Genomic DNA, 12263 nt, shown 5'->3' on the forward strand with positions numbered 1-12263 from the left:
CATTAACAGTAGGGGAATATCTTCAGGATGTGAAACCAGCAGCCATCCAGTTGCCAGATCAATTCCCTCCTTTTTTCCAGCACCTTGGCCAGGGATTCGAAGCAGCCACCTTTCAGTTATAGGTCCAACTCCTTAGGTGCTCCCTACCGGTCCTATTTGAAGAACTAATACTCCACTCATTTGAGGAGTGGAGAAGCCCTATGCACCATAAACCTGCCTACTGGATTAACTTCCTGTCAGAGAGACTCTGATTAGAGGGTTAGACAGGAGGCCCTGGGCCAATGGGAGGTCACGGGTGAGGGCTTAGGGGTCATAGTGTGGGCCAGTTTGTTTAACATTGTACCCCGGGTGGGTGGATTTTGCACATTTTAGACCATACCATTGGTCCTTAAACTAAATCTCCACCCATCCGTGGCACCGGGCCATGCAAAACAAACTCGCCCAGTAAGAGGGGAAGTTAGACATTAAAATACAACTTGAACCACAGAGTAAGGCTGCCTTCAAATCAAAATGCTTAAAATGCCTGTCCAACACAGTGGTGTGACGAGAAGGAACACTGCTTTAAGTTTTCAGTTGATGAATCTCTGTAACTTTTCAGACGGACAGCGCAACACAATGCCAGGGCCTCCCCAACGCCCTCCTCCCATCAAAAACCATTGAGTTGCTGCGTCTTTTACACATCCATGTCTGATTTGAATGTCCCCTTAGTCCTCAATAATCAACAATATACTCGTTAGATGTTAACTCTTGCTCTTTCAAGCACACTCAGTAGTTCCATCCACCCCTCTCCAGTCGCTACAGAGACAGAACATGCCAAGGACCTCCAGAGCCTTCTGACCAACCACCTGCGATCTCTTCAGAGCACAGAGAAGTAGGCTCCACTCATAATAGTATACTTATGGCACCTTCACTATTGCAGTCTGTGTGATATAGCATATAATCAAAGGTTACTGGTTGGATTTACCATACTCACTTCAATACGTATGCTCTCTCCTCCCTCAAAAATGCTTTCAATGGCCGAATTTATGAAGCTGTGTAAAAACTGTTCTTTTTTTTTTAGTTAGGTTAGAAAATAATAACTATTTCATAGCCTGTTGGTCTTCACATTTTTACTAACTTATGGAAACTTAAACATGCAGACTGTATCAAGACAACACTTAGCTTATGATTCAAAAGTTCTAAAATTCAAGTAATGTACAGGGTGAATACATTTTTATTAATTAATATCAGACACATCACACAGGTGTAACAACTAAAATATGCATGTGAAAGACCAGATTGAAGAATGGGACAATAGACAAGTGAATATAAGTCAGTTCTTGCATTTGTATCAGCAGTGGTGGAAAAAGTACCCACTTGTCATAGTAAAAGTAAAGATGTCTCAATAGAAAATGACTCAAGTAAAAGTGAAAGTCACCCAGTAAAATTCTACTTGAGTAACAGTCAGAAAGTATTTGGTTTTAAATATACCGAAGTATCAAAAGTAAATTTAATTGCAAAAATATACTTAAGTGTTTTAAAATTTACAGATTGCCAGGGGCACACTCCAACACTCAGACATAATTTACAAACAAAGCATTTGTGTTTAGTGAGTCTGCCAGATCAGATGCAGTAGGGATGAACAGGGATTTTCTCTTTAAGAGTGTGAATTAGACCATTTTCCTGTCCTGCTAAGCATTCAAAATGTAAGGAATACTTTTCGGTGTCAGAGAAAATGTATGGAGTAGAAAGTACATTATTTTCTTTAGGAATGTAGTGGAGTAAAGTAGTCAAAAATATAAATAGTAAAGTAAAGTACATACCCCCAAAAATGACTAAAGTATTTTTACTTAAGTACTTCACACCACTGTATATCAGTTTGTACGCCTTTGTGCAAGGAGGAGCACTGCCAGAGCCCTGCAAAATGACCTCCAGCAGGCCACAAATGTGCATGTGTCTGCTCAAACGGTCAGAAACAGACTCCATGAGGGTGGTATGAGGGCCCGACGTCCACAGGTGGGGGTTGTGCTTACAGCCCAACACCGTGCAGGACGTTTGGCATTTGCCAGAGAACAACAAGATTGGCAAATTCGCCACTGGCGCCCTGTGCTCTTCACAGATGAAAGGAGGTTCACACTGAGCACAAGAGCACATGTGACAGACGTGACAGAGTCTGGAGACGCCGTGGAGAACGTTCTGCTGCCTGCGACATCCTCCAGCATGACCGGTTTGGCGGTGGGTCAGTCATGGTGTGGGGTGGCATTTCTTTGTGGGGCCGCACAGCCCTCCATGTGCTCGCCAGAGGTAGCCTGACTGCCATTAGGTACCGAGATGAGATCCTCAGACCCCTTGTGAGACCATATGCTGACACATGCACATTTGTGGCCTGCTGGAGGTCATTTTGCAGGGCTCTGGCAGTGCTCCTCCTTGCACAAAGGTGGAGGTAGCGGTCCTGCTGCTGGGTTGTTGCCCTCCTACGGCCTCCTCCACGTCTCCTGATGTACTGGCCTGTCTCCTGGTAGCGCCTCCATGCTCTGGACACTACGCTGACAGACACAGCAAACCTTCTTGCCACAGCTCACATTGATGTGCCATCCTGGATGAGCTGCACTACCTGAGCCACTTGTGTGGGTTGTAGACTCCGTCTCATGCTACCACTAGAGTGAAAGCACCGCCAGCATTCAAAAGTGACCAAAACATCAGCCAGGAAGCATAGGAACTGAGAAGTGGTCTGTGGTCACCACCTGCAGAACCACTCCTTTATTGGGGGTGTCTTGCTAATTGCCTATAATTTCCACCTTTTGTCTATTCCATTTGCACAACAGCATGTGAAATTTATTGTCAATCAGTGTTGCTTCCTAAGTGGACAGTTTGATTTCACAGAAGTGTGATTGACTTGGAGTTACATTGTGTTGTTTAAGTGTTCCCTTTAATTTTTTGAGCAGTGTATATTTGTTTTCCCCTAGCACCTAGAGATGCCTAATATAGCAAGCCAGTACGGTAGCTAGGATGCATGCAATGTGTGACATTAGTTGCTATATGGGTGACATTAGATGTTCTTTACCATTCGTCCATCATATTTGCCACCAACGTTCCTTATATGACACATCACACTGCACTCTAAACTACTCTGTAAACTGGTCATCTCTGTATGCCCGTCGCAAGACCCACTGGTTGATGCTTATTTTTATTTATTTTTCAATTTAGGCCTCACTCCCTCCTATCGGAGATACCTACTGCAGCCCTCATCCTCCACATACAATACCCGTTCTGTCAGTCACATTCTGTTAAAGGTCCCCAAAGCACACACATCCCTGGGTCGCTCCTCTTTTCAGTTCACTGCAACTAGCGACTGGAACGAGCTGCCAAAACCCCTCAAACTGGACAGCTTTATCTCAATCTCTTCATTCAATGACTCAATCCTGGACACTCTTACTAACAGTTGTGGCTGCTTCGCGTGATGTATTGTCGTCTCTACTGTCTTGCCCGTTGTGCTGTTGTCTGTGTCCAATAATGTTTGTACAATGTTGTGTTGCTGCTATGTTGTGTGTTGTCATGTGTTGCTGCCATAGGTCTCTCTTTATGTAGTGTTGTGTTGTCTCTTTTGTTGTGATGTTTTGTCCTATATTTGTATTTTAATTTTTTTAATCCCAGCCCCCGTCCCCACAGGAGGCCTTTTGCCTTTTGTAGGCCGTCATTGTAAATAAGAATTTGTTCTTAACGGACTTGCCTAGTTAAATAAAGGCAAAAAAATAAAAAATAAAATTGTGAGTGAGATGAAACCCGAAGGAATGACATCACATCCGAAAAAGATTTTGATCTGGAATTATTGAGTCTACCATTACAGAAATCCACTTGCAAATCTTTACATAAATGAGATAATCAAAAACACGTTGAAATAGCATTAGGCTGAATTCATAAGCTAGCTTTCTTACCTAAAATAAGAAGCGCCATTTGGGAAGTCCTCTGTGTTGCAATGTGGCTACCTGGGGATGTAAACATCACGTTGGTCCCACCTTTCATTTAGCTAGCTAGCCAATCACTGGCATTGTAACAAAGATCAGTGCTGTGTCTTGCTGCTTGTCTTGCTGCTTTTTGTTCTATGTTGCTCTGTCTGTATGCTACGTCTTGCTTGTCCTATGTTGCTATGTCTGTATGCTATGTCTTGTTCTATGTTGCTATTGTCTATATTGTAATTGTTTTTAATAACCTGCCCAGGGACTGCGGTTGAAAATTAGCCGGCTGGCTAAAACCGGCACTTTTACTGAAACGTTGATTAATGTGCACTGTCCCTGTAAAAATAAACTCAAACTCAACTCAACTCAACTCAATAAGACTGCCAATCATATTTGAGTAACATGTAGATTTGCGAACACACAAGTGCATTTCAAGAGAGCGCAGGCAAGTATACCGTGAGCAGGGAGATGCTGAGCTCAACACTTAATTCATTGCGCTTTCTGGGAACGCAAAAAAACATTCTGAGCTCTTTACTCTCTCTTTTAGCTCATCAACATGATCGTCTCCATCCTAAATATATTTTATCTGAACTCTCAACTCTCTCCACCCATGCTCATTTTTTATGTGTAATTTTATAACACATTTCATGCAATTTTACTCATTTTGCCATGGGGTGGAGAGCAGAGGAGGCTGGTGGGAGGAGCTATAGGAGGACAGGCTCATTGCAATGGCTGGAATGGAATACATGGAACAGTATCAAACACATCAACATATGGAAACCACTTGTTTGACTCTGTTCCATTTATTCCATTCCAGCCATAACAATGAGCCCATCCTCCTATAGCTCCCACCACCAGCCTCCTCTGGGAGATAGACATTTTTGCAGTTTTAAAGCTAATTTCCTACATTTCTACACATTTTTCCATGACTTATGCCATGTAAATATGACATCTGAGTGAGAGTGACTAACAAAATCAATGTCACACCCTCTCCCTGGGCACAGATTATCGCTGGTTTAATGTTAAAGGAAGAGCAAACATCTGAAGCAGGCGGGCCGGTGGATAAATAAATATTAGTTGTCCTTGTTTGAACAGTGGAGCACTCTCTATCTACACATACAGCAGGTGTTACTAATGACTCTTTGTTTACACTTACTGTTTGTCACGCATTACGAAACACATGAGTGTATGGAGAACATAATGGGGTCCATGTGCTTATGTTACTCACAGGAAAACATGTAGACACACTGCATTTTTAGTCAAGCACTTGTTTATCTGTGTAAGGCCATTGTTAATTTTCACAGGCTTCTCATTTATTAACCATAAGTAAAGCATTAAGATTTCTTGAGTTAATTCCTCCCTCCCCCCAAGACATGCACAACATTGCTGTACCAGTGCACTAGACAAATTAGGTCAGAGTGTATCCTGAAATTAAATGAAATGCACAAATCGAATACATTAAACATGTGCTGTATTTCCAGTGGTGATACCTTGCAGAAGCATAAAGCCCTGCAATTTGATTTCATAAGGAGAGCCAACCACAGTGAGAGAACAAGAGTGCTCAGGGAGAGAGCCACAGTGCTCAGTCGACAGTTCCGTTACCTACATGCTGAGACTGCTCACACACGCTGGCTGGACTACTGTACGCAAGTAGAGCAGTGATTGGACCAGGGCTCTGCCAGTCAGTGAACAAATCCCCTCTGACTTCCTCTCCTCCTTTCCTGATGCAGCATGGGCTGAGAGGGAGGGGAGTTGATCTGTCTTCTCTCAGCCTGCCTCAGCTCAGCTCGCCACCTGCCCTTGAGTTACTGTGAATAGACAAGACAGAGAGGAAGTCGTGCTGTAGTCTGGCTCTTGTAAACCATATCTCTGCTGTATTTTTATCCCTGGGCTGTTTAGATTTTTTCCCCTCTCTGCTCTGGGGGTGTAGTGGAGTGGAGCGTTTGTCTCTGGCTGGCGGAGCTCCGATGGGAGGCAGCGCTGCCTCTGTCTGGGACTGGGGATGCTGAACGGGGGAAGGGAGGGCCTGTTTCAACTGGGACAGCAGCTCCAGCAACAGGGGGAGTACCAGGCCGCCCTCCACTGCTTCCTTAGCTCTCTGCTGGGGTTAAGGCACGTGCAGAGCTTCACCTCGCTGCCCAACTGCCTTCACCAGGTGAGCCAACGACCTAATGGCCGGACGATCACTCACTCTCACACCCATATGTATACATGCACCCGCAAACATACACACGCATACTGTAGACAAATGTTTGCACACACAAACGTCCAGTCTACAGGGACATGCACACACTTGTGGTGTACATAAACATGAGCACACAGACACAAAACCCATTCAGCACAATACTGATACCACACATACAGTACTGACACTGTACAGTACTGCCACAAGCCACACACTACACATACCAATACAACCTTGCCATCACCAATACCAATGTCAAACATCATGTTGCCACTCACAGCACAGGATCAGCATTTTTCCTGTTGACAGTGCATGTTGCAAGATGAAGACAGGGAGTCTGTCTGTCTCAGGACAGACAGAAAAATGTCAAATGGCTCTTTTCAATGTCAGTAATATGCCGTATTGCAAACCTGTGAGTATGTTAGCTACTGTACCTCAATATGAGGTTGGAAGTGGTCCATGTATAGTGCATAACATAATAATGTATGTCAGTAGCCTATTACTAGCAACTCCACTGTATCTGATGGATGCAAATAGCATCTGATTACTGGGACTCATTTCATGTGCATGCTTGTCTCCCAGGATAGAATATTGTTGTTTTGATCCAGTTTTGGTGAACCAGGTACATACTAAAGGCCCCTGGATAACAATATGTATCAAGTGACCCAAAGAAAATGTCTTACATTTACAAATGTAGCCCCTTACCCAATATCCCAGGAATGTGGCATGATGTTGAACAGACCAACGGCGAGAGAGAGAGAGGGTGGTGTTGTTCATTCCCCTCCACAATACAGTAGCTTATACGAGAATAGTGGAATGTGAATGGTCATACATGGTAATATGAGTAGAATGCAGACAGACAATTAATTGTGTAGCATATTCATATCATACAATCCTAATATGTGTTCTCCTTTGTGATTACAGATTGCTGAACTATTCATCTCTGAAAATAATTGTATCCTTTACACACAAACGGAGGCCTTGTGAGACCAAACCCCTATCCCTTATCTGACCCCACTTCCAGATAACTATTAGTACTATCTTTGCATGAAACCTGTGACTATGCTAGGGAGGCAAAAATTGTTTCCTTTTTTGGTGGCAGTGGCCATGAATTCCAGTGCAAACTGTAATTTGCCTGTACAGAAAAAGCATTGTAGAAAGAGGGAATTTGTGTCCATGGGACAGAATATTATCACAGCTTTGTCCCAGAATGCTCAAGGTTTTGAATGGGGTCAGGCTTTTCTCTTAAGAGGATTTGTAAGTGCTTATCTCCCCACAACAGAGTATGAGAAAGCTAATTAACCTGTATTCTGCAGTGGCTGTGTGTGTCACCACCACCGCCATTATCCACTACAGGCCAGTGCAGTATAGGGCTCAGATGCCAGCTCAAGTTATCTGCCTCAGCAAGACCCAACTCCTCACAACCCATCTCCCAAAATAGGTTGATTTACTGGGCTCACTTCATCAATACTAATCCATAGTCTCCTCATGTCCTCAGAAGTCATTTAGTTAAGAGGCTCATAGGTCATGATAGGGTTAATTAAGTCTTTAGACATGAAAGAGACACATAGCATCATGAATAATTATGTCACAATGGTGTCATATGTTAATAGTAACATATAAGCTTCATAGACACAGGTCATTACCACCATAACGATTTGAAGTAGATAGTTTTAAACTATTTACAAAGTCATTTGAGTTTTTATCATGGAACTTGTTACGTGGAACTCATACAGTTGTATGATGCAGACATGTCTTTTTGTCGACACAGAGATTAGGCCAGAACAATGGGATACATGACAGAGTCTGATTGTCCCAGTTAAAGTCACTGCCTATTGGGTAAAATCAACGTTGTTTCCACGTCATTTAAAACCCAAAATTAAATGTGATGATGTTGAATCAACGTAGATACTGATTGGATATTAAAAAAAGTCATCAACTTTAAGGGAATTTTGTATTTTTTTCATCAACGTTGTTTCCACGTCATTTAAAACCCAAAATTAAATGTGATGATGTTGAATCAACGTAGATACTGATTGGATATTTAAAAAAGTCATCAACTTAAGGGAATTTTGTATTTTTTTCACCTAACTTTTAACCTAAATCCAATGACATGTTTAATTCACATTAGTTACCAAATGTAAGTCAAACTGACATCTGTGCCCAGTGGGTGGTCCCTGAGGACAGGTTAAAACAGGATATTCATGTGACTGGGCAGAGCCAGAGTTTAACAGGCTTTTAAAGTACTCTCTGGGTTGTATTTGGGAAGGTTCCCTGGGGAGTGAGGGAGGTGAAGATTTAGCCTAATCTAACTGACTCTGATGGGAACACATATTTTCACATGCACAGACTAAAAAACATCAACTCTCAGCATCAAATGCCATAATAATAACTCCCAGTTGCTGGAATTCTTCTCAGAGCTCTCTGACCAAAAGTCATCCTGGCTTTCATGGAAAGTGTATTAATCTATCCGTTCAATTTTGCTCTCAAATTAGAGAAATAAATAAGCCAATCAAACTGAACTTTCAGTCAAATCATTCTCAGGATGTTTTCTGTTACAGTTTCATGTTTGTAATCAACACAATCAAAAACATTTTATTCTGTTTTGTGGTATAGTGTTGACTGTATGAGAATAGTGTCACAAGCCACATATGCTTCAGAGTGCTTCCTTTAGAAGGTTATCTCAACCTTGACCCTCTCCACTTCACGTGTACCGCATGTGCTCTAAATTGAGTTCACCCTGCCGTTGGAAAGGGGTCTCTGTCTGCTTTTTTTGTTTCCATGTTTTTTTCTCCCCACCAACTCAGGGTGGAGGACTTAGTACCTACTCAGTGTGGGTTCGCTGCATTGTTGTTGTTGTCCTGCCAGGTTGTAAATACCCCAGACCAGCAGAAGTAGTGCTTTGACCTCTGTGAAGTAACCTTCTATCCCAGAGGGTCCTCGTCATACTCATCTCACTGTTGGCAGTTAGCATGGGGCTTTCTAATGTAGTGATATGGACTTAATGGGCCTCTGATCATAGTGGAATTATCTCCAGATTTCAAAACACATTAGAAATTTCACTTTGGGGTGATTTTGTAAAAACATTTTTGAGGCATCACGTGGTATTGACAGTTTTTTCATGATTGTTTGGGGCGATGGATCGAGTAGGTACAGTTTATAATCCAGGATATACAATGCAATTGTATAGTTAGTTGTGAACGCCTCTCCAGACATCTTATTGGCATGTGAAAAGTTTTGTGTCTGTAATGGCCATCAACACTGGTACTGGTACTCCCTGTATATAGCTCCACATTGATCTGGTACTGGTACTCCCTGTATATAGCTCCACATTGATCTGGTACTTGTACTCCCTGTATATAGCTCCACATTGATCTGGTACTGGTACTCCCTGTATATAGCTCCACATTGATCTGGTACTGGTACTCCCTGTATATAGCTCCACATTGATCTGGTACTGGTACTCCCTGTATATAGCTCCACATTGATCTGGTACTGGTACTCCCTGTATATAGCTCCACATTGATCTGGTACTGGTACTCCCTGTATATAGCTCCACATTGATCTAGTACTGGTACTCCCTGTATATAGCTCCACATTGATCTGGTACTGGTACTCCCTGTATATAGCTCCACATTGATCTGGTACTGGTACTCCCTGTATATAGCTCCACATTGATCTGGTACTGGTACTCCCTGTATATAGCTCCACATTGATCTGGTACTGGTACTCCCTGTAAATAGCTCCACATTGATCTGGTACTGGTACTCCCTGTATATAGCTCCACATAGATCTGGTACTGGTACTCCCTGTATATAGCTTCATTATTGTGTATTTTATTCCTCTTGTGTTACTATTTTTTTTTATTCTAATTTTTCTACTCGGTTAAGTCTACACCCATTGTATTCGGCACATGTGACAAATAAAATGTGTTTTGATTTGAACAGTCATTACCTCAGCGCCCAGTAAACCCTGGAGTTAACCCTGTCTGTCAGCAGCTCAATATCTCTACCTCAGCTGACTATTATATACTGGCAACGAATAGGAATGAGGCACATTGCAGGATATGCAGGATGTTTAGAAGAGGATCGTAGTAAACACATTTTTAAAATTCTACTTGTCCACTGGATGTCTACTGGAGTCATAAAGTATGCATGGCACTGCATACACTGTGTATCCTTCTGGCTGGTGAAGTCTATTAGGAGTGTGTGTTAATGTGCTTCTCGTGTATTTTGCTAGTCATAAAAGGTAGCCTCTTTCCTTTCACAAGGACAGTTATGATAGGGTTTATAGACTACTGTCATTTAAAGATGCACTATGCAGAAATCGCTCCGGTTTTTCCTGGTTGCTAAAATTCAAATGGTTCGCCTAATTTCAGTTTATGTGACAAAACAAGAAAGTGTAGTGTAGAAAATCATAGTACATCTGAATTGCTGTGAACTATCTTTTCCATAACCAAAAATATTGTCTTTTCAGCTGTTTGAAGCTGGGGTACGAAACCAAAAGTAAAAGACACAAAAACAAAACTTAAGAACGGGAAGCATAGAAATAACGCAAATAGCCTTTATTCACTGTATATAATACATACATTTTGAAAGCTTTTATTTGTATCTAAACTGTGCTACTTTAACGGCAATCAATTAGGTCACACACAAGCATTCAGAAATAGAACTAAGCAAAGTCTGGTCTCACGTGCGACAGAGAGCTCCTGCTTTTGAGTAGGCCATTTTACGCCAGGCTATATGTCTGTGTTTATTTTAAGCAAATTTTCCTTGTCAAGCAATGCTTTTTAAATTCACCTGTCAAGTGTTAACGGGGTCAACATACAAAGGGATGCATTTATTTCAGTATGAAGAATGCCTTTGACAAAGTGAACCAACTCGGCTCCTGAGTCTATTTTTAGGGATGGCACACATATTTGGTGCCTTAGGGACAGATCTAAATTTATTGGAGGGAGGGGTGGTCCAAAATAGGGGAGTGTTGTCAAGCTTTTTTTTTTTTTGCTTTGGGGAGGGTTGTGTGTGTTTTTTTATTGGGCACAGGGGAGGGTAGCGCATTTTTTCCCTGATTTACATTTGCTCTTCTGCTCATATTTTCCCTTTAAACAATGGCTTGACTTTTGATATTACCCTATTAAAGTTTAGAAACATTTGTGAAGGTTTGGTATGGTGTGGCTATTATTAAGCTTTAGCTACTGAAGGCCTATAATACTGTAAGTCCCTGACTTTATTGTGCAAACCCGGTCACTTAAAATCTTTGGGTATAAATGTATTTTTTTTAACTGACAAAATCAATAAATTCAAACTGTGCAGTGGCCAATTGATGAATGGAGAGAGACATCGTTTACAAAACACCAAAAAGTTTAATGACATTCGGAGATTGTCAAGCCAAGCCTTCGATACTGGGTAAACCTAAAATAGGGAAGAATGTATTTTCTTTTTGTTGAGATCGACAGTCTATTTGTGGTTTTGATAACACAAACCATGATATTGAAGTGCCCAAAGTTGGTATGCTTTGTTTATTGGTTGTGTGGTGCATTGGCACAGAAACCGGTTGGTGGACACCTTGAGTTGGAACAGCCCCCCCCCCCCCAGTAAATTTAAATCCATCCCTTACAGAATCAGATACCCAAAATAACTGACACATCAACAGACAAAAAGACTGCAGTAGAATGCCCAGATATTATAACCCAAAATAACTGACACAACATTGACAAACAAAAGACTGCAGTAGAATACCCAGATATTATAGTCCAAGCCTTCACAGAGACTATGATTTGAGCTATCTGTTTAGAATGTTGGTGATGAGCCTGTTACTTGCTGAGGTCACATTCAGGAGCCATAAAAAAAATAAAACACATTGCAGTTAAGCCTGGCGACAACAACATTTCTGACGCTACAACTGACTTAATACCTTTGACAACTGAGCCTGATCCTTCACCTATATAAATAGACAGCAAGGCCCTGCAGTTCATTCAGGCTGAGAAGATGTTCTACGAGGTTTCTCTAATTGAGCTCACTGCTGTTCAGGGGAGAACAGGCAAGTATATTTACATCTGTAAAATGGGGGCATTAAGGTGGCATCCACAAGTTCAGCTTCTCACCATCTGACAAAAATGTCAGAAGGGGGTAATCGTCAGTAGA

This window comes from Salvelinus namaycush, chromosome 15 (genome assembly GCF_016432855.1).
Source record: "Salvelinus namaycush isolate Seneca chromosome 15, SaNama_1.0, whole genome shotgun sequence".
Taxonomy (NCBI): domain Eukaryota; kingdom Metazoa; phylum Chordata; class Actinopteri; order Salmoniformes; family Salmonidae; genus Salvelinus; species Salvelinus namaycush.